A 25,200-nucleotide genomic window follows, 5' to 3' on the forward strand; every position below is an offset into this window, starting at 1 on the left:
AATTTTTAGATGTTTCAAGAAAGAGTTGCATTTATAATCCAACCAAAATTTCTGAATCGACGAATCTAATTAGTACTTGGTTTCAAAACAAAAGAGAGAGGCCATACTTTAACATATGGTTCAAACGCCCAAAAGTGTTCTTTAGAGAACATTCGTTTAACAACTTTAACTAATTCAGTATTTAAACTTCTATTAATCCGTGGCGCTACAGCCCGTGAAGCGCTCAGAACGACCAGCCGGCTGCTGGCCTCATGCCCATATGTCGAAGCAGAGGTGAACGATAATCCAACCAGACTGGAGGTATCGTGTGGTTAGCACGATGATCCCCCCAGCTGTTACAACTGGTTTTCGAAACCGGATTTCGCTACCTATCGTAGCTCTCCAAGTGCACCACGATGCTGGGCGGACACAGGTCCCATACACTGGACGAAATTCCATGAGAAAATTTCTTCCCCCATGAGGACTCGAACCACCGTGTCTTCCGTAACGCAAGTCCTAGGCAGGATGCCCTAGACCACGACGCCACAGCACGGGACTTTTAAACTGATATTATCTATAGAAAATTTTAACGTAACACACTTGTCTGATAAGTAATGAGTACTAGTGAGAGGTTGGTCAGCATGGCTCCAAGCCATCACTAACAAGAGAATATCAAGTACGTAAGTTTACCATCATCTTACAAGGGAACACATCACCAAGTACAAACTCTTCTTCAAAATGTGCACCTGTGTAGAAATAAATACTATAAATTAAATGTTACTTACAAAAATGTAGTCACAGATACAGAATGTAAAATGTGACATATGGATTTTAAATGCAATGTAAAATCTTCCAGAAACAATATTATACAGTATTTTGAGTGATTACACCAGAAACATTTAGAGTATTTCACATATTCTAAAAGTACAATTTTGGCAAGTAAGTATTATTTTTCCTCCCACACAATGATAAGCATATCCACTGCGTCACCCAAACACTCCTTATTATGTAAGAGAATGTCAAAATCATTCCGAATCCATCACACCAGAAACAGTAAGGTGTTCAATGACAAACTTCATAGAGTAAATCTTTAAGATAAAAAGAACAGAAATATCCTGCCATTTTACGTTATTTCCTTCTATATAGCAGGAAATCCACACTGTTTCATAAAAATTGCAACACGGCAGTAAAGTCAGTAGCATTTGAGCATGGAAACATCCCTTCTCCGAAACCATTGTCAGATTAACACCTGTTTAACGAGGTAACTGTCCTTGATAATTACGACTCACGAAACATATTTCACTTTTACTTGTTTTTAGTAACTTATTTTACATTTGTACATTAAATAATTTAGGGAGTATTCAATTATCGATTGTTAATAATATCACTGGTGTTATAAAGGAGAAGCCTAAATTCCGGTATAAGCTCTATGTAGTGTGATTCGTAATTAAAAATGATATGAAAATTTGTAATATAACTTCTAGTTTTCGATAAGAGACAACCGGGTTGGAAGTTAAAATGTCCATTTCAATACGTTCGCAAACAGAATGTCCACTAGCAAAATGTCCAATTACATAAATGTCCATAAAAATTAAATATCCACAAATACAGTGTCAACTTATATAAATGTCCATAAAATTAAATGTCCACTTGATTAAATGTCCACAAATATAAAACAATTTACGATTCCATGCGGTGAATAGCTGTAAAAACTAAGGTGGAACTACCTTAAATGTCCCATCTGACAAAAGGAAGTCACCGCACACAACAATTCAATATTCAAATTAGAGGAGAATATAATAATATTCTGATTTGGTATTCTCTACCCGGATCATACATTAAAAACCTGTCACCTCTATTGGTTTCATCGTATGGAGCAGTTATTTGAATCTCTTGCAAATTTTGTATGTTCGGAGGTTGAATTCTGTTTTGTTCATTATTGACAGTTCTCAGATTGTTTCTTTCTAGTAGGCTTGCCAAAATTTCTTCATTGCCAATTTGAACAGCAACCTCGCGTACAATTCTACAGGGACATCATTTTATTTTTACTTCAATTTTTATTGTACCTGAGTTTTTGAATGTATTTCACTCCCACCCCTTCTACTAATGAAGTTCAATCGTCCTCCACACAGAAGCAAGGCCGTATATACAGTCATAGTAGTCTTACAGTCACAGTAAACAGTACGTTCCAAATATATGTTCGCGTTTTCCAGTGACGAAAGAGCTTTCAATATTGAATGATTTTCGCACAGGTACTGTCGTCCATTTGCCTACGTCGCATCCCGGTTTCCCCCACCGCTTCTATTCACCTCTCTGTAAAGGCTAGTGGCTGGGCTGTCTTAGCTCTTTTCTGAAAACATTAATTTCTGTTAGGAATTGGACGTCTACGTAATATTATACAACTGTTTAAAATAACTTAAATAAAAGGGCCTCGTTAAGTAATTAACTATCACGTGCTTTTCCTCCTTTCCACGACCCTGCGACAAAACCACTTGGACGGACAGTAAATAGCATGTCTGAGTAATTGTATCTTTTCGGATCGAGCAGAAGTAGAGATTGATTTTACAGTACGTAAGGTACTCTTTTATAGAGTAGGTACAGAATTATTTCAGCATGAGTTACTAGTACGAAGGCCGAAACTGGTAATTGGAATTAGGTGCAATAGACTATAGTGCGATAATATGCACATTAGAACTGACGCCTGTATCGAAATGAACGGCCACCATTTTCAAAAATGTGTTTAAATATCCATATGCCATTATTTCGCATTATTGATTTTTTCCCATTATGGACCTTTTTGTGGGCATTTTTGAATGTGGACTTTTTTATACTTGACATTTTGTTGTGGACATTTTACTAGTGGACATTTTTTATACTGAACATTTTGTTGTGGACATTTTTTACTAGACTTTTTCCTTTGAACATTTTGCTCTGGACGTTTTTGTTTGCGGTCATTTTTCCTCTGGTCATTTTGAAGTGGACAATTTAACCAGGAAGCGACAACCGCCATGAGGGCGATGCAATAGACCTACCTTTCTTAAGCGGAGATGAGGCGTATAATCGTTTATTTGTTAGAATAACCCTGTTTGGTAAACAATAGCACGTGACTGAAATGAGGCTTCATTGTCTGCATATTCCCGCCATCATCATTTCTCAGTACGTGATCCCGTCCACTATTGTACTTTCAGTTTCATGTTAAACATTTTCCGTTAGTTGTCAAAGTAGGTCTAACCTCTCTGCTATGCATTCGTTACCTTCGTTACAGTTACTTTCTGATGAATTAATAGTATATTATGCAACGAGCCTATAATTATAGTAATTAAGAAGCGAGTATGTTTATTTATGAAACGAGCGCAAGCGAGTTTCATAATTTTCATACGAGCGTCTTAATTACCATTATAGGCAAGTTTCATACGACTTTTTATGCTCGACCATATTTCTAACTTGAAATTATTCAGAAGTATTCATTTTATTTGTATCTGACAGAAGATCGGAAGTGACCTTGTTCATAGCTCTTAAATTGTGAGATGTGCGCAGACGCGAAAGTATTGATTTTTTCCGAGGAACAATAATATCATTGACCTTGATGAAATGTAACATGAACTAATTTTGATATAACCTGGAAATTGATTTAGAATTGAAAAACGAGATGACAAATTGAATTTATTTGAATATTATTTACAATTAACGCTAATTATTATAGTAATAGAACATAACCTTCTGCGACAGTATTGGATTTCCAGCCTCCGTGACGTTTCCCTCGTTGTCTTTCGATTGCATATCCGAGAATAATCGAAAACCTGAACTTTAATGAATAGGTGTACTTTAATGACATGCATTAAAGCACTGCTACCAGGTGTATAATTACTACATTTCGGGATGGTCGAAACTTTTGTGTAAGGTCAATCGCTGTCGGACTAAGGTGTCTTTCCACCTTGTGTCTAATCATGCTCACTTGTGGATGCAAAAGCCATATTACTACGTGCTTAAGTGGACAACAAGCTCAATTTCAAGAGACGCCAGCTTGTTACACGAACAGACTGCCTTGGTATTCTTTGTATTCATCCGCTTTGTTGAGAATTTCTTAGTAAGTAACAAATATAAAAGTACCTTTTCTTTTACATAACGTTGTACATATGAATCAAGTTATATCTTTTATAGTACTTACCTACTATTTTCTTTTAAAATGAATACAAGGTTATGGTGCTAAAATCCGGAACTATACTTTCCTGCATCGTATGGGTATTTCGACTAGGTGCCAATCACGAGTATGACAACCACGTACTTGTGTTTATATTAGGATTATTCTAACAGCGAAAAGATTAGCCTATAGGGTCACGTCATGACTGTTTACATCACAGTGCACAACAGAGCGACATGGATTCAGCTCGACGGTGTCCCAGTACACTACAGATTCAATGCACGACGAGCGTTAAATGCAAGATATCCATTACGGACGATTGGAGCAATTCCATGTCTACCTCGTTGACCGGAACTGACTCCCATGAACTTCTTCTTAAGGAGGCAACTGAAGAAATGCCATTACTTTGAGACAGAGGTAGAAGTGCAATCAACTGTCCGCAGATGGCTATACTCCAATCGAACGGACTTCCATGAACAGAGTATATTGGTACCACGATGGGAGAAATGTGTTGAGAAACTTGGCGCCTATGAAAAAATGTAGCTAAAAGATGTGAGTTCATTTGTGTATTTTTAATTTTTGTTTACCTATTAACTTTTTTTTTATTATTATGCGTTATTTTTCGATCCACCCTCGTACTTGCTTTATTTAATTACAAATACTGAACATGAAGGCCATTCCAAATGGACGAAATAATACTAAAAAGTGATTACAAAGCAACGGTGGAAGAAGACTCCCAGGAGCATGGCTACTTACCGATTCTGAGAGAAACCGTCTCACAGACAAAACCTCCTGTAACTTCCCTCGGAGCAAACTTTACTGCTTTTGCAGGAGAGTCATCACGTGGCTGTGCTACCACTAAACCGAAAGTGCGTACGTCGCAACATTAAGTTAGTGAGTGAATTCATTCTGTGTGTGATGTTTATGTAAAATAAAATGAATGTCGTATTTTCGTGACTCTCCCTGAGAATGTGTTGCGATGAAACTAGGGGTGTTTAATTTCATTTTAAGTTCCTAAAGGATAGTTTGCACGACGGCTCTAGGTTTCGCAACTGGTTTTTATTGAATGCGCATGCGTGAAATGTTGTGGTAGCACTGAATTACGACACTACTTCACAGCTAGAATGTGGAACAGGTCAAAAGAATCTTAATAGTACCATACAAAGTCTTAATTACAGTCACAGTCTAGTTAAATTATATACAAAAGAGTTTTACAATGTAGGTCTACTAGTACAACACAGGGGGTTAGTATCGATACTTGATACAAGACAGAAATATTCATGCAAAATTTAAAAACACGCCTTGACTATAATTGTACAATTCATAAACAACAACAACAACAGTATTTTGAATCTGAAACAAGAAGGTGACGAGCCATCATTGAAAGCACCATTGCAATTGTACAGTTCTTAGCAGGGCAGTGTTTAGCTTTCAGAGATACAAATGATAAATTATATGAAACAAATAATGGAAATTTTTTAAAGGCTATAGAAATTGTTGGCGAAATTTGATCACATTTTTTCACAGCATGTCAATGACATAATTCATTTTCAAGCTGCTAAAAGTCGCAAGAGTGTAGAATACAAGGTTTATTAAACGAAAAGAAGAAGAAGAATGAAGGAGGATGTAGAAGAAGAAAACTGTAGAAGAATAAGTATGTAGGAGAACAAAATTTTTAGAAGGCATGGGTTATAGAAGAAGAATGTAGTAGAAGGATGAAGAAGAAGAAGAAGAAGATAGAAAAATAGGCATGTAGGGGAATAGGAATACACTAACTAGAATAAGAATGTACAAGAACAGGAATGCAGAAGAAGAAGAAGAAGAAGAAGAAAAGAAGAAGAAGGCTATAGAACAGGGCTGGGAAACAGACTCTATCAGAGAGTTTAGGATCTCCCCTTATCTTAGTTGCTGTTATGCAGACTGCTTTACTTACAATACTAGTTTCCCGCCCCTAAACGAAGAAGAATGCATAAGATTAAGAATGTAGAAGAATAAGGATGTAAAAGAATAAAAATATAGAAGAAGAGATTGTATAAGACGAACAATGTACAAAAATGAAAATGTAGAAGAATAAAATAATTGTAGTATCAGAAAATGTGTTATGAAGAAGACCATACAAGATTAAGAATGTAGAGATATCGTAATGTAAATTGTCCGCGAGGTGCGCAGATGATGGCGGGAGGAGGGCGCACGGACGGGAGGGTGGAGCTTACAGCCACATGTGAGTTGAGAGTGTCTGAGTGGCTGGGAGCAGTATCGAGGAGAGGAGTGTAGAAAGGGGAAGACTCCCATCAGGTGGTCTGAAGGTAGGAGTGACTGAGCAGTTAGGCCTATCGGTTTTTGCGTCGCGGAAAAATTACACGGCGACATCTCTAGAACAATAAGGACGTAAAAGAATAAAGATTCAAAAGATATTAGAGAAATGTTTGAAATAGAATGTAAAATATAAGTTATTGTATCTAGAGGAGGTAGAAGACGAAGAAGAAAAATAACGAGGTGACTGATAAAAATGAAGAGCAGGAGAGAGAGGAGGTTGACAAACAAATGTTTAGCAGTTCCGTAAGAATGGAAATGAAGACAGTCAAAATCTGCAAAATACGAGTAGGCTATATTATAGGCTTACATTATTCAACATACGCCTGATATTATGTATTTCGTAGTGTATATCTAAATAGTTTAAAATGGGAGTAATAATATCTAATTTATTCTGCATTAAAAACACATATTTAAGAAGTTAGATTACATACAGCATTTATCTCTGAAATCATTCCTTCGGATTACACTAAGAATGTCATGTTTATGAATAATATTCTTGTTCTACTTATTTCATATAAAATCCCAAACGGGTAATCTCGAGTGTGGATTCTCGTTTTCCCCCATCTAGAAAGATACGTGTTTCTACTCTGGATAAGATATTCTTCCAACATATTTCCTAGACATTGCAAAACCATTTTCGTCCTCGTTCTATACTGTTCATCCGTTCCTTAATGCTCTTTCCATTCCTTCTCGTATAGCAGGAAATTTAAAATAATCACCTTCATTTCAGGATACTCAGATGAGAGCTTTTATTCCTATTACATCCACACTGCTCATTATCCAACCTTTCTTGTGCCTCTTTGTTCTAAAATATAATTTACAGTTGTTGAAAATGTATTATACTTGTAAGTCTGAATGATATGGTTGGTTGAGCTCCATGAATGAATTAATAATGACACCTGTATAGTATTAATGCATATTATACACATTATAATGATTTTTCTATCCTGAGAACCTAATAATTTTAATGCTATCCGAGGATTAGATGTCGTCTGAAGTATGAAAGCAAAATGAAATAGAGAATTCAAGGTAGGTAATTTCTGTAACTACTTGCTATCATGGTATAAAGCAGATAATATATATTTTTTTGTAAGTAATCAGCCTGAGAATCAGTCCCATCAGGCTTATTTTGAGATTTCGTAACAAGCTGTTTTTTTACGGTGATGGGTTGTTAGACCTTCCCTAGAAAGTTAGAATTTATAAAACAAATATATTACCGGTTCTTCTGTATGGTTGCGAAACTTGGAATCGCACTTTAAGAGAGGAACGGAGGTTAAGGGTGTTTGAGAATAAAATGCTTAGGAAAATATTTGGTTCTAAGATGGATGAAGTTACAGGAGAATGGAGAAAGTTACACAACATAGAACTGCATGCATTTTATTCCTCACCAGACATAATTAGGAACATTAAATCCAGACGTTTGAGATGGGCAGGACATGTAACACGTATGGGAGAATCCAGAAATGCATATAGAGTGTTAGTTGGGAAACCGGAGGGAATAAAACCTTTTGGGAGGTCGAGACGTAGATGGATTTGAAGAAGGTGGGGATATGATGATAGGGACTGGATTAATATTGGTCAGGATAGGGACCGATGGCGGGCTTATGTGAGAGCAGCAATGAACCTCCAGGTTCATCATAAAAGCCGTAAGTAAGTAAAATAATCAGCCTGCAACAAGTTCTGAAAAACTACGTATTTGAGTCTGAATAAGTTTGATATTTAAGGCACAAAAATAGGACTTATATTTTTAATTGGTTTACTTAAGGACGCTTTATCAACTGTGATGGTTATTTGGTATCTGACATTAAATGGTGATAATGCCGGCGAAATAATCCAGGGTCCAGCGCTGAAAGTTACCCAGCATTTGCTATTAATGGGTTGAGGGAAAACTCTCAGAAAAAACGTAAACCTGCTAATTCGTCCAAACCACGATATGAACTCGGGCCCACTCGTTTCAGGGTCAGACATGCTAACCGTTACTCCACAGCGGTGGACTTTGTACATATCACAGAAGAAAAAAATGTTACATGCTTCTTAAATCTTATAGAACAATATCATGAATTAGAATGTTGAAATCCACTGAAAATGAAAGAAAATTGAAAGAATTTTCTGAAATGAGATTCATTCAGGTAATTAGCGATTACCCAATAAGTTAACTGATAACTGGTAACATTCAAAATTATTGCATTGTAGTCGAAATAAACTTTTCAATTAATGAAATATAACTAATATTATTAACTCCTTCAATCACCTAGGGTGCAATGTATCATACTGCCAGAAAACGATATAACTTATAAAGTGAATAAGAAGGATCTTAGGACGTAAAACTTTTAAGTCCACACAACTTAAATTTTATAAAGTTATGTCAGTCCCTGTGCTCACATACGGCAGCGAGAACTGGACTTTGAATAATCAGACAGAAGGAAGATAGAGGCTGCAGAGATGAGATTTTTGAGATCGGTTGCGGGGTTTACTCTCTTAGATCATAAAAGATCTGAAGACATACGTGCTGAACTTAAGATTTTTAACATCAACAATAAATGATTACAATGTAAAGAAGACTGGAAAGAACATATTGAACGTATGCATGAAGGCAGGTTCCCAAATTACTTTTGAACTATACCCCAGTTGGAAGACGGAGTATAGGTAGACCCTGCAATAGTTGGGAAGATCAATTTCTCTGAGAAGGAACAGACCAAATGGCCCAAACCTTGATGATGATGATGATGATGATGATGATAATGATGATGATGATAATGATGATGATGATGATGATGAACTAATATTATAATTTATAATATCAAAAATTTAAGTTTAGAAAGTAACCTAGTTATTTTATTAATGTAACATCAAGAGCAAAAGATAATCCAGTCTTTTCCAAAGGTCTAGTGCCTACCATGATTGTTACTCGATAACAAATTATTTTATGCTTGTTTAACCTCGTTTCCGAGCTTTACAAGCCAGTGCCCGTAGGCCTAGATGAGGGATAATTCTTTTGGATTATACACATAAGACGAACAACGAAGGGACTTCCCATGTGAGGGATCAGCTCGACGCATGGATCACCTCCTAAAGATAACAAGGACGCATAAGTAGACAACGGACAGACCATTCGGTGTAGGTGGAATTGCGGGCCTCGAGATATGAAGCCGGGCCTCCTGAATGCGAGTCCGAGATGATATCACCTCGACTATTCCGCTCGGTGATAAAAAAATTTACTACTGTACTTCATATCCAGCCAAGCGCGTTGCACAGTTGAAAGCGACAAACATTTCTAAAACGGCTTCTTAGGCACGGAAATAAATATGACAGGTCAAAGTCGTATATTTACTATACAGCCGCAAAAATGTTCGTGAATGAGTGGGCTACAGACTATATTTACCGGTCATTCTTCGCCTACATGAAAATTCAGCTCTTGAGGTAGCGCAATGAGTCTAAACAAGCATGGAATTGTCTCAACTTCCATCTACTAACTCTCAATTAATTCAATTATTCTTTCACCCATAAAAGTTGAAGTAAATGAAATGTTAAGGGAATACTCCTTTTCTATACCCTAACATTAAATTTCAATATCCGTACAATATTTTCTTATCTGGGTGTCATGCAGTGAGCTGTATGCTAAACTGGAGGCACCACCTCTGTCTCTGTCCTGTCTAAAAGCGTTATCGTAGACGCCATGTTAAAGAGGGTATTACTCTCTCTTTCTAACTAATATGTTTCAATGAGTCTTTCGTGAGATGGATGTTGCACATGCGCAGTAAGCAATAAAAATACCGTTAGTGTAAGAGAGACAAGGACAACACTATTTTAGAAAGAGATAGCAATACGCTCAGGCGCTCAGCATTCGCGTCACGCTTTTAAAGCATTGAGTTGTGCCTCCAGTTTAGTATAGAGCTCACTAGTGTCAACTTGATCCCTGGGTGAACCGATGTGCACATAAGCGGCACAAGCGAAACAATGAAGTTCTATCCTTGTCTAGGAAACTAATAATATTAATACTATATGAATAGGTTTAATAATAATGAAGGCAGCTGTAACAATAATAGTAAAGTTTACGGTGAAGAAGCTTCTGTTAACCTAATCAGTAAATTACTACACCTAAAGTGATAATAAAAATAAACAAATCCCTGTAATATTATAATATGTGGTATGACAGACCATGAAGGACCAAGGTCGACTAGTTGACTGCTCGCCTCAGAGGTAAACGATCATCCAATCAGTACGAGAGAATCGTGTGGTCAGCACGATGATCCTCCCAGCCATTGTAGTTGGTTTTCGAAACTGGATTTCCCTACCTAGCGTAGTTTCGTAAATTCATTACGATGTTGGGAGGGCACCGGTCCCATGAACTGGCCGAAATTTCATAAAAATATTCATTCCCCATGAGGACGAACTAATGTTGATTCCTTAACGCGAGTCCAGCCATGATGACTTAGATCAGCGTTTATCAACCTCTTTTATTACTTTAGTACAAACCCTGACCTAAGATGTAGATCAGAATATGTAGAACATACTGTACTAGTGTGAAACTTGATATCAACTTAAAAATGAAACAATTTAATTATGTTTTCAATTAACGCATATTATTATTATTATTATTATTATTATTATTATTATTATTATTATTTTGTTCGAGGCCCTCAGTTGAGAATGTCTGCAAAAATAGTCACTGCCCTAGAACTTGAAGCTACGGCGCGAGAATAGATCTCAGTTAAGTTACAAAATTTCCGGTAATTCATTCAGTCATCTCTACTTAACTTCTTATAAAAAAAACAACAAAGACGATGTTGATTAAAATAACGATGATTTTTATGATGAAGGTCATGATGAAGATGATTATGTGTCTAAAGTGCCGATATAAGAATTCACTTCCTAAATATTGCTTATATTAGTTAACGAGCAGTGGTTGATTGTACTGTACGTCACTCTAACCTAAAAAGAAGAAAGATAACATGAAAGTACTGTTTGACGTTACACGTGAATGTAGAGCTGTCACGTATCTGTAATAAAGTGTTACGGCGCTTTTTAGGAAGAGAAGTTTGTGTAGTCATAGGAAGAATACTAAATAGGTTTGCCGTTTACTGGTTCACATTTTCCCTAGTCGCGTAAACACAACTTCTCGCCGATACAACGATACGATACTTCAAAATTTTTGTAACAATGTACCTACAACAAGTCATTTTTCTGCCAGCACTGACGCATTCTCAGATGTTTTATTCAAGACAGCTGTCCATGTGTAACTTTCATCTCCATGTATGTAATAAGGAGATAGTTTAGTGTCTTTCGACTGAGGATAATGGTGGTCGAGGAAGAAATTAAATTAGCTCAGAACTATTACAAATGAGCGATCGCCTTAGTGAATAGACTGATTTGACGCTTTTTTTGTGACAACTGCATTTGTCAAAATAAAAATCAAATGATCATCATGACAATGATGTACCTCGTAGCAACTCACAAATTTCAGTGTCCAGAAAAACGTTTCAGTTAGTGGCCACTCTAATCTGCCTTGCGACCAGGATTACGCTGTCGTGGAAAAAAAGGAAGAAAGTCACGAAAACGTACGTACCAGAAGACGTCGAAAATGATTGAGGAAACACGACATGGTAAACTCTTCAGGATTGTAACAGTCGACCGGATTGGACTGATTTCAAGATTATTCATCCTGTGAATACTGAAATGCTAAACACCCACGAAAATGAAAATCAGTAATGTAGGCCTATTACAGATCTATGTTGAATGATGGATTCCTATGACGTGGCTTGATCAGGACAAAGACATCTCACAGTAACATTCAACCTTGGGAAGAAGTTCGTGTTTTAAAAAAGTTGTTAAATATATAAATCTCTGCAGCATTGTTCTACCTCAACTTCAGCAAGGCAGAGGTATTAATCCTGAAAAACTGAGGAACATAGGAAATATGGTCCCATATATTTCAGAAGAAGCAAGAAATTTTTATTTGGACATTATTAAAAGTGCACGCTCCAGTTCAAAACTTGTAAGAGAACAGTGGTTCCTAACCAACAAAAATGACTCTTTCATTTACTCTCATATTTTCTTTATCGTTTCTTTAGCATATCTTTTAATGTGAATGTGTGTGTGTTCTCATTGGTAAATGCTTTAGATATATTATTTTTCCCTATTTTTCAAGGTTGAAATATGTTGTAATGTCATGTCATGTTGAGTTTTCTGAGTTGGCACATAGACTCTTTGGCTACTCTCTTTTTTACAAAAGACTTTAATGATTTGGCAAATGCTAATTTTGTAATGAATATGATAGAAATATCTTCAGACCTGTTTGTCACCTAACAGAAGTAATATGATGCACAAAATATCCTAAAAAATGTTTAAATTTGCATTTAATTTTTTTTATTTCGGAAAACTTATTATTTATCTTTCTTGTGTTAAATTTTATATTACCTCGTTACATGTTTCACCCTGCTATCGCCATCTTCAGAACTGATTGTTGCTGGTCTTGGCGCCTTTTGTTTGTTTCCTGTGGGGGTGTGTTTGTGTAGTATAATGTGGAGTCAAAGAGTGTGTGTGTTCTGAAATTGGGTTGTGTGTTGAGAATTTCATTTGGATGTGCTTTTTTTGTGTCCGTATATTTCATATTGTTCTAGTGTGTTTAGTTTCTGGCTTTTTGGTTGGATGTGTAGAATTTCCATGTCTGTGTTGATGTCTCTGTAGGTGTGGTTAGCATTTGTGATGCGTTCTGCATATGTGGAAGTGTTTTGTAATTTTGTTATGGCTGTGATGTGTTCTTTGTAACGTGTTTTAAATGATCTGCCTGTCTGTCTTATGTAGAAGTTGTTGCAGATGTTGCATTTGAGTTTGTATACGCCTGTGTGGTTGTATTATTTTGTTTGTGTTGTTTGTGTGTTGAGATGTTTTTGCAGAGTATTATTTGTTCTGTATGCGATGTTGTAATTTAATTTTTGAATGAGGTTGCTATCTTGTGTGTGTTTTTGTTTTCGTATGTTAGTGTGATGTATATTTTTTGTGTTATTGTGTTTGTGTTGTATTCTTATGTTTTTTTGTGATTATGTTTTGTCTTTCTTATTCTGTTGCCTATTGTGTTGGGGTTGTATTCGTTTTCTTATGCTATGTATTTGATTGTGTTTAGCTCTTCTTTGTAGTCATGTTGCATCTTTGATATGTTGAGTACTCTGTGTACCATTGTTCGGAATGCAGTTTGTTTGTGTTGTGTTGGGTGGTTGGATGTGTTGTGTATGTGTGTTGTTGTTGTGGGTTTTCTGTAGACTTTGAATGTGTGTTTTGTTGTCGACTTTTGTTATTGTGATGTGTTTTCCACAACCTGTGCACATAGATCCTTATGAAACTAAACAGTTCAATTTTAGAAAATACTTTGTATCAGTAATGGTAATAACCTAGTAAAAGTTCAGAAATAGTCTTAGATCAAGACCCTTCACTAAATGTTAGCACTTTGTAGTGATAATACTAATAATATACTAAATATACCAATACAATAGCCCAAAAATTGACTTCGATAAAAGATCTAAGGATTGTATATACTATGATAGCATAACGATGAAAGAACCCAGAAATAAAATTACGTGAAAGCCCTTGGAAAGCTGTAAGAGTCGTGGAGTGGTGGGAATGAGTATACAGCGCGACATGACGACCCATTAAAATTTCGTTGAAATTTAATTGATTTTTATGGAATCATTTCCTCCCCCTTCCACACCTCCCATTCTGTCATACAGACGCGTTCAATCAATCCATAAACGAATTCCATTACGCGTGCTGTAATTACTTGATTAACCAAAACCAGACATCAGCCAACCCTGGGTCATGTGCTCTGATCTCTGAATTCTCTGAAATTCACTTCTCTGCGAATGCTGAAGCTAATTAAATTACTGGCTATTCACAGCATTTATCCATTTGATTTGCATTTTATGACACAAAGGCTTTCTATCATATATGTTAGTTGCGTTTTCTTGATTTCTATATACAAATTAAACTCTGACCCCTAATTAATAATCTGAAATGCTGTCCACAAAAAAGCTGCCTGGATGATATAATTACACAAAATCTACTTTTATGAAAAGCATTCATTTTAATAGGCCTACTAAATACAAGAGAGAGCTAGCGACAGAGAATAGATAGACTTGCCAGTGTTATAATTTATTTATCGATCTTTGTTAACTACAGGGGCTAATGCGTGGAGTTCTGACACTGCCTGGAAGTGAGGTCTTCCATCTAATGCACATAGTGTTTTGAGCTTCTCCACTATCAATATGACAACCCTGATTGTCCTAGGTAGATTTATAACGTCATGTTCACCTCACGACACAAGTTTGTACCACTGACTTATTTAAAATCATATAACATATGCAATAGTGATCACCCTATGTCATTGGTCTTTCTCATCAGCATTATGTGGTTAAAATTAATTTTGAAAGACCTTTGTACAATTTACTTTATTTCAAGTAATTCACTGCAAATGATGTACTAATAGATTACATGTTCTAGAAAATTCGTTAAGGAGACACTAAATTGAAATTACTAACTTCCATGTTTTTAAAACTAAATTAACAAAACATTTATTATCATTGTTCATTGTTAGTAAAATAACATGTACAAAAATACAATCTTAATTTTTCCCTGAAGGAGTAAAACTTGTGCTAAAGGAGTTATCTAAACACATACTTAACAAAAGTTAAGATAATTATTTGACACAAAGTGGGTCACGGAAAAAAATTATAGGAATAAATGAACTTTAAAAAGTACAATTTCAATTTTAACATTTTAACTCATACAAATATATTTACATATTAAACCAATATATGGTCTTTAAAAATTAAATTCCTAACGCTATTTTTTAAATTTCTGATACTAAAATTTTCCAAATTTTGGTATTTTTCAATTATTTTATTATGTAACCTTGGACCAAAGTAGGTACCAGAGCTAAGAGCTGTGCTTGTGAAACACTTTGGTTCCTCTAGTCGTATAAAATCGGATCTTTCAGGTTCATATTTATGATGATACAATTTGAATTTACTACTGGCGTATCTTGTTAATGATAACATATGTACAAAATTTAATCCCTCTATAACAAGTGGTTTGCACTTTATTAATTCCTTAATAAAATTTTATATCGCTTTATATAAGAAGTCTCTTGCGCCACAATTTACATTATTTTTAACCGATATTCACTTATATTATTCTTTATATATCTACATTGGATCAAACATTACTATTTGACTTTTCGGTAAATTACTAGAAACTTTTTATGATTATTAATATTTTTATTTTTTATTCTTTTATAACAAAAAATTCTAGTAATTTACTGATTAGTTTTACAGCAAAACTCTACTGTAAACACATTTAAATGTCATCGATCTGGGCCTGGATCGAACCCGTAACCTCGAGCACAGAAGGCGAGAGCTATACGACTACGCACCCTGGCCGACTTTATCTTGTTTATGTTACTTAGGTTATGTTATAGCTTCTGTTGTATGAAATTATGGATAGTCACGTATCAGAGATTGTTTAATATATCTTGAGTAACTGAAGTAGAATAAAACTGTTTTAATAAAAACGAAACTCAATCAACAAAGTCTTCTTGACTAGTAATCGTCTATAGAGTTCAATGAAGATTGTATAGTTGGCACAACTGATAACACGAGAACAGCTGATCATAACACACTACTGCCATCTAGCAGAATATTTGTAATGGTGAGACGGTACAATAAAACATTTCTAAGACAGTTTAGTACATATTTAGTAAGTAAATTAATATTTTATTGTTTTAGAGTACTTTAATTCGTATAATCTATATATACTTTTTTCTAATCGTGTAATAGTAAATTAAATTCCATTCAAGTTTTGATTTTCTCTAGATAAATCAAAACTCTAGTCAGATTATTACAGATAAAAGTTTGAAGGAAACTTTATTAACTCTTCCATAAAATTTCGGTTATCGTCTGAAATACGTGATTAATCATTTAACGGAGAAGCAGCGCTTCAGGCAAAATGCAAAGTGATCCGTTTTTTTATCAGACGCCCTTTTATGTCGCTCAACATTCCAAGATCGAAAAATTCGTACTTGAATTCAATTATATTGTATTATTGGATTATTGAAAATGGGGATATAGAAAGGGGGATCCCCTGGCATTAGGAAGTAGCGACAACTAAAGCAACTCCGGCTGCAAATTGAATGGACTAATCCAATTGCGATGTAAGTTGTCAAAAATGTGTTCACGAATTCTACAAATTCTATACAAATCCAGAATTCAAGTCAAGATTAAAAATCATATACACACAATTGTATTTCATACCATATATGACTGTGATATCAGGTTTAATAATAATAATACAACATGTGACTCATGCTATCCCACTGAATATCTTCAATAACTCGGCATTAATCAAGATACAGTACGTCGCTTGATACACATAATGTTAGAGAAATAGTTGCGAACTTTTTGGTGGATGATACAGTAGATAACATCAATACAAATTGAAAATTACGCCGCAGCTTTTACCTTATTGTATCGATTTGTCAAGTATTTACGAGTATATCTGTTTCTATTAGATTATTCCAAGTGCTATGACACTTAATCGTCTGCAAATGTAGGATATCCGTAGACAAGTCTACCCTCCTTGCCTTCATAAAACCTTCAAATGAGCAGTCGTTCTCCAAGACAGTTTAGTACATATTTTAGTAAGTCAATTAATATTTTATTGTATTAGAGTAGTTTTCTCTCCTCAATTTTATCATAAAATAATTTATTTGTTTAAGTCTGTTATATTTTAATTACTAATTGTGTACTATACTATCATTTTGCAAATAAAAAGCGTTATTATTTAATTTTTAATCATAATTTCTAGTACGAAAATTATACTTCATCACTGACCATGATAGAGTTATTGTCGTCTGTATATAATACATTTTATTTATTACAAAAACATGTAAAATCAAATTTGTTTAATTACAAAGTCTACAGAATGAGTCGTAATTGTGTACTATAAAGTAGTGCAGAGTATTGTATACCAAAAATGAAACATATTTGTTTCAAATAAACTTATGGTCGTGCCCGCTTCGTTATGGAGATAATGATTGGAAAATCAGAAAAAAACAGTTACTTTTTTTAGAATGCTGTTTAATGACATGGTTATTTACATTGCAAGTTTACAGAATGTGCTTGAAATGTCCACCATGACCGCGAAACCAATCTCTGTCGGGGCAAGTTACCTGGTTGAGGTTTTTTCCAGGGTTTTCCTTCAACCCAATACGAGCAATGCTGGGTAACTATCGGTGCTGGACCCCGGACTCATTTCACCGCCATAACCATCTTCATCTCTCATTCAGACGCTAAATAACCTGAGATGTTGATACAGCGTCGTAAAATAACCAAACTGAATAACCTACTCTGTTTAGCATCTAGTTGCAGGATTTAATGAAGAAATGCTTTCAGAACGTGGGAAGGTTGAGAATAAGAGGAAGAAGAATAAAATGCATAAGATTTGCTGACGGTATGGCGTTGTTACCAAACAAAAAGGAGATATGCTGCTGGAGCTAAACAAGACGAAGACCATGGTTACTGGAAAGAAATAAAGAAGTTAATCATGCGAATTCATAATATTAGGCAGTAGAACAAGTGGACAGCTTCAAATAGTCTACTTTATGTGCACTAAGTAGTAATAGCGTTATTTTGCTTGGCAGAGTTAAGACACTAAGGCCTTTCTTCCACTCAAAATAGTAGTAAAAAGTAACATGAGCTGCTGCCGGGAAGTCAAAAGGACTAGCTATAGCATTGGCAAAGAAACCTTTTATTAGAAAGAAAAAGTGCATCTTCTGTGGCCCTCTGAAAAAATTAGCTAAGAAAATGCAACCTTGTATTTCTCAAATAACGTGAAAATTCTTGCAAAATATTAATAGGAGTAAAAATAACGAATATTACTAATATTCTGTGTATTAACGATACATGAAAAATCTAATCCATTTCTATTAAACAAACTCATTTTCGCCAAAAATGCCCAATTGAACCTTGACTCTCTCAGCCCACAATTCTGTAAACACTGAAAGCAGAGTGAAGATTTCTGTAAGAAGTAGCCGTCCTTTTTCCTTTATCAGAAAAAAATTGAGACTTCAGTCCTCCGTGAAGTATAAACGCTCCTTGTTTAACCGCCGTAACTCGGAAACTAGTAAAGATTCTGAGTACCAACCACTTTTAAAAGTAATTTCCATTATTTCTAAAAATTTCTCTCACTTTGTCCCTGTCTAAAGTGAAAAATAAAAAGGTTTGTTGCTTATGTTAATTTTTAACGAATCACTTCGAAGTTTGTATTTTTTTCTCACTTTCCTAAAAAGATATTGTTTTCGAATTTTTTCTATGCTTTCCTTAGATATTTATGTATTAATCCTAAAAATTACAGTGCGATTGATTGACTCTCATAGGAGCTACGAACAGCAACGAAGGAACCAATGGCGGACGATTATACCCAGAATTTATAGAACCTTAGAGCCAACAGTTGGAAATGTCTGCTGTATTTAATACACTACATAACCTCAAGCAAAGAGGTAATATCTGAAATATTCTAACCCGTTAAATCGAACAATACTTCGAATAATCTAACAAAACATCGAGTAGGCTATATCGTCACTGTTCGGATTGATCGATACCACCTAGTATATGGTATTGATATTGTTGAAGACATTTAACACTACCAACTATAATGATATTTTTTGTAAAGATGTTCTCTAGTAGGTCCGTATTGAAACATTAAGCTATGGAATACCGTACTGTATATCGATATTATTGAAGACGGTGGATACAGTCCACTAGCCTGTAACGATACCTTTGAAGACACTTGATACCATCATATATGTCATGTTGTGCATTAGGGATGGAGGTTGGGACAATTCCGCGCTCACTCAAGCCGCTGATATAGGGACATTGCGCTATCTCAACATTTTGACGTAAGCCATATATGATCGACAAACTTTACCTAAAGCCCTATCTAGGACTTAATTACAGTTGTTGCATTATATCTCTGCCGGTGAGTGACCGTTGAATTTTAAGTGGTTTATCTTGGTCGTTGGCGTCAGAGTACTAAAAAACAAAATGAAAGGTATCTGGTTCTCTTCATTACAATACTTGAAAAAGGTCTTATGTTTAAATAGATCCTTCTACTCAGTTTGGGTTCTAGTCTTAAAAGGGCTTAAATGCGGCTATTTTTGGAAATGAACAAGAAAATTGTTAAACGAGAAACATTACCTATTTTAGAAGAAATATAAACAAATAATATCCAGGAAAAATCTCTTAATTAAAAAAAATTATAATTGACACCAATTTCAATCTTTTTACTGCTCTCCTGAAAAGTATAAAAATTTATTTAAGACCTTTTTCCTCCCGGCCACAGATTATTTTAGGGTGCAATGAATTTGAATATTTAGGAGTCAAAATTAATAAAACTGCTACATAGGATGATGATATTAAACATAGGATAAATAAAGGAAAATCAGCGACAGCAATGTTAAATGGAATATTATGGAACAAGAATAATTTGAAATTATTCAAATCTGCTTTACAGGAAGCTTTACCTGAAAGACTAGATTTGCATAAAAAATATTTATCTGTCTATAGTCCAAAGTATGACAACATATGGGGCGGAAACATAAAATTAAATCAAAATTTGTGGTCAAAATTATTAGTATTACAAATGAATTTTTTACGACGTTCGGCCAGACATTCTAAATTTGAAAAAATAAGAAATTAAGTGAACAGGCAACATGTGAATAGTGATAGATTTATTGATATTTGTTCACAAAAGTACAAACTTAATAATTTAAAAAATGATCTATATACAAAAGTTATACATAATAAATATACAATTTCCTAAACAAATTAATGTATCGCAAATCTCAGTAATTAATTGTTCAAACTTGCACTTACGTCTAGTTTTAGTGCATACAAGTGAATAAAGAAAATTCAATTTTAGATTTCATAACATATAAACAGCTAGAGTGATATGGACATGTAAAGCGAATGGATGATGGAAGGCTACTAAGAAGAGTTTTAGATTGGATTCCAGAGGGAAGTAGAGGCAGAGGTAGACCGCAGAACACCTGGTTGCAAGACATAAATAAAGTGTTGGCAGAGAAAAGACTGCAAGAACAGGATTGGGAAGATAGAGAGAATTTGAGGAAAAGAATAAGAACGTAGGACATTGGTCACAGGAAGATGTAATATTATATTGCAAACCTTTTTGTAATAATAATAATAATAATAATAATAATAATAATAATAATAATAATAATAATAATAATAATAATAATAATAATACATCTTGATTACACAACCTTTAACACTGTATCACTTCGGAATATGTATGATAAGAACTTTCTTGTGTTAAATATTATTAACGCACCTTGTTAACATGTTTCGACCTATTTTCGGTAATCTTCGGAACTGGTCGTTGTTGGTCGTTGAACGCACTCACATAGGAAACAAGAGGCGCCAAGACCAAAAACGACCAATTCCGAAGATGACCGAAAATAGGTCGAAACATGTTAACAAGGTACGTTAATAATATTTAACACAAGAAAGTTCTTATCATACATATTCCGAAGTAATAATAATAATAATTATTATATACAGGCCTATATATGTATATATAGAGCAGAAAATTAGACTTGACTCTAGTAAAGTGCTCGCTCGCCTCTCGCCGCCAACACTGTTCTCTGGCGGACGGCATACTGGCATTTTATACGGTAAAACTTCAGCTTTTTCAGTCCTCACAAAACAGATCCTTGCGATATAATTTCTGCGCTAACCGTCTGAAGATATGACTCGAACTTAGCGTCGGTCTTGTTCCATATCGTCATGAGGACATTCTTTGCTTATTGCCGTTTTTTATTGTTTAAAATGGAGTTTTGTTTCGTTGTATGTCTGATCAGGAGCACTGTCTCCTTTCTGGGACTTATAAATTATCTGTGCGACTAAACTTTTATCTAAGACTGTACATTTAAAAAAATCAATAAATCAATATTATTTTCTGTATTTCTGGTCCGTTGTAACCAATTTTTCAATTGATGCCGTTAAAAGTACTAAGTTCATTTACCCTATCAGAAAACATTTTAAATATATAAATACAATTTTTGAAATGAATTCTTTGCTTTCAAAAGGAAATATATTTTAAAACAAACTATTAAAGACAGAAGCAAGAAAATAGCATGTTATTTTATTGAATATTACACTTTTACTAAGTCATACTACTTTTGACCAATAAAACGGTACGAAAGGACCTGTTTCAATCAATCTTGGCTGTTTATCGCTACTATTTTATCAGTTCCCTAGCATTTGTTATTTTTATCACTTCCATAGCATTTGTTTGTTTGTTTATTTTTTATCACTTCCCTAGCATTTGTTTTTTTTTGTTTGCCAACATTTCAAACTGAAAATTGTTTACGGTAGGCTACTATAAAACATGCTTTACGATCTTCATCTGTTTCCCGCATAGATAGTTTACTGAAAATGGCGGCTCCGTTCAAACGCTTTGTGAAGCTAACATTAGTCAAATAGAATTTTAGTAAATCAATTATTAATACCTATTTTATTGTATTAGAGTACTCTATTTCTTCTAATCTTTATCAACTTTCTTCTGTTTTTATCATCTCCCTACCATTTTTTCTTTGTTTGCCAAGATTTCAAACTGAAAATCCTTTACGGTAATATAAAACATGCTTTGCGATCGCCATTTGTTTACCGTATAGATAGGCTATTCAACTGAAAATGACAGCTCCGTTCAAACGTTTTGGTGAAACAGAATTTTAGTAAGTCAATTAATATTTTATTGTTTTAGGGTACTTTATTTATTATAATCTTTATATACTTTCTTCTAATTGTGTAATAGTCAATTACATCCCACTCGAGTTTTGATTTTCTCTAGATAAATCAAAACCTCTAGCGAGATTACTGTTGACAAAATGTGGAGCCTTGTTTAAAAAAATAACGAAAAATATTATTTTAAGCCTGGTTAATAAATATTTTGTTTCCAAATCTAAAAACATTATAAGCATAACGTTACTTAAAATATTCTTAAGGAAAAACTTTTAGACATATGAAACTGAGATTCATACAGCTTATTAAAACACATAGTAGTAAGTGCATAAAAACCAACACTCCAACATCATTAGTTTATAATTTACGTAATATGTTAACCACTAAAAGACTATTGAAGTGTTCTCAATATCATGGATTATGTCGATATCAGAGAAAACATAATATAGCTAGAGATCTTGTAAGACAGCGATTATAACTAGTTACTATTCAAAGCACTCGATAACGACATTACCATGTATTGCATATAACTTGATTCAACGCAGTGTATCAAGACGCTAGTAATCGCCAAGAGCATCGATAATAGTGATGATGTTTGGTACTCAAAAGCAATAGGCTACTACAGCATAGCACGAAACTATCTCAAGTAAATGACGCGTTAGGTGGTTTGACCAGCAATGCCCACAACTGTCGCTTGGAACAAAATATAAAAATTCATTCATGTAGTGAAGAAAGTGAGATCTGAATACTTTCGCCACTTTTTATAACATATGAAGGGTCCAGGGGAAAAACCTGCTAAGTCACATTTTACTGATTTTACAGGAGAGCGAGTTAAAACTTTCAAGGTCCATTACATTCTATTGTCTCTGAGATATCATTCTTCAAATATTTCTGGCTTAATCAAGTTTTTACTCTGTACAATTAAACCACAGAAATCTCTACTGCCTGAGGTATTACATGGCATCCAAAAGAAAAAAATTAATAATTTTGGACTTAACACGTTTTTCCCCTGGACCCTTCATATTATATAAATATATACATTATATTTATAAATGAGGACCTCGTCGTCTTCAATGACTATAAGTAATCATACATGTAGACATATTATTGGAGAAAAATTGTACAAATGAGGATAGTTGGGCCGGCGTCGTAAATCGGGTCCTGACACAGCTCAGCTGGAAAGAACACTCGGCGCGCAGAGCTAAGAGGTATTGGATTCGATTCCCGGTGTCGGAATGAATTTTTCTCCAATAATATGTATATTATATAAACATTATGAAATAATATGCAAATTCCATCGGGATGAATAATTTTTTCTTTGGATTCGAATAGGAAATAGTAGGCTACTACTCTGGAAGAGAAACAGCAAGAGAAATTCTTTTACAAGTAATCTAGTTGAATCAAAGTAGGAAGTCGTATGAAATATCACAAGATTTTATCAAGTGAGTAAGACGTCTGTGTATTCCAAGAACTAAGTAGTGTCACTTCTAATAGCAAGTTCACAACTACAATGTAGTAGGCCTACTTACACTTAACATACTCTATGCAAGAAACAAAATATAAAATATTAGAATATCATGAAAACTATAACAATGGCTCAGACGGTATCGTTTGAGACTCGCATTCGGGAGGTCACGACCACAAACACATAATGTAGATGTATGGCCCGGCGGTCGACTCACAACTGAATTCACCTTGGTCTCTGTGCGATAACCAGACAGCACACTGCCAACTAGTAGGCTATACGACTACATACTATGTATGCCATACAAAATACATCTCATGATACAATCGCTTAAATTTGATAAAATATGGTTTCCATGACTTATGTCCCAATCTTCGTGTTATTGTAAGCAGTAGCAGTAGCAGTAGTAGTAGTAACGGCAGCGACAGTAGCAATAGTGTTACTTTCCAAATGTCATAGTCAATATTGATGTATAATAGTATTTCAGAGCTGTTATTATTATTGTTAGGGTAACTCAGTTGGTAGAGCAGCTGGCTACGGACTGGAAGGTCCGGGGTTTGATCCCAGGTGGTGACAGGATTTTTTCTCGTTGCCAAACTTTCAGAACGGCCCCGAGGTTCACTCAGCCTCCTATAAAATTGAGTACTGGGTCTTTCCCGGGGGTAAAAGGCGGTCAGAGCGTGGTGCCGACCACGCCACCTCATTCTAGTGCCGAGGTCATGGAAAGCATGGGGCTCTACCTCCATGCCCCCCAAGTGTCATGTGTCATGGCATGTTACGGGGATACCTTTACCTTTTTTTTTTACCTTTTATTATTATTATTATAATTATGATTATCATTATCATCATTACTATTATTATCATTATCATCATCATTATCATTATCATTATCATTATCATCATCATTATTATTATTATTATTATTATTATTATTATTATTATTATTATTATTATTATTATTATTACTTCGCAGATAAGTCATAGGTAAGCACCCAAGATATGTAATATTAGTCTGACTATTGTCCCATGTTAACCGCTGCATCTGATGTGGGTGTTCCTGGAGCGATTGTGGCTAACATAGGCTAATTACACAATCTGCAGCCAAGCAGTGGCAATTCCCGCAGTAATGATTTAGGTCAATGTAATAGCAGACCAGAGGTCTGTAACTCCCGGCATTATGGATAAACTGTTTTCAATACAATTGTATTTATTTTTTTTTTTTGCGTGACTGCAAATCCAGCTCACTCGAATTCAATTCTAATCTTTGAAGTAAATATTTATCTTCCATAATTCTACCGGCGTCGTGCCCTAAGGGCAGGGTGTTGAATCCCATCCTCAGACTCTGCGCTTGGGCGTTGTTTGAAATTCTTTTGGATCTGATTACATGGCTGGAACTTCTGAAATTTTCACAACTGTAATACGAATGTTTGGTAATCCAAAGGCTTATCAAACTAAAATTAAAAATTACTGTTTTTCCATCATCAATTCCA

At 34.8% G+C, this 25,200-nt stretch overlaps 1 protein-coding gene across 1 annotated transcript in view; it reads right to left on the bottom strand.

The window, feature by feature from the left end:
• Positions 1-25,200, bottom strand: part of LOC138699964 (uncharacterized) — a 583,336-nt gene that overhangs the window by 269,468 nt on the left and 288,668 nt on the right. The gene's annotated exons all lie outside the window — the stretch shown is intronic.

This window comes from Periplaneta americana, chromosome 5 (assembly GCF_040183065.1).
Source record: "Periplaneta americana isolate PAMFEO1 chromosome 5, P.americana_PAMFEO1_priV1, whole genome shotgun sequence".
Lineage (NCBI taxonomy): Eukaryota > Metazoa > Arthropoda > Insecta > Blattodea > Blattidae > Periplaneta > Periplaneta americana.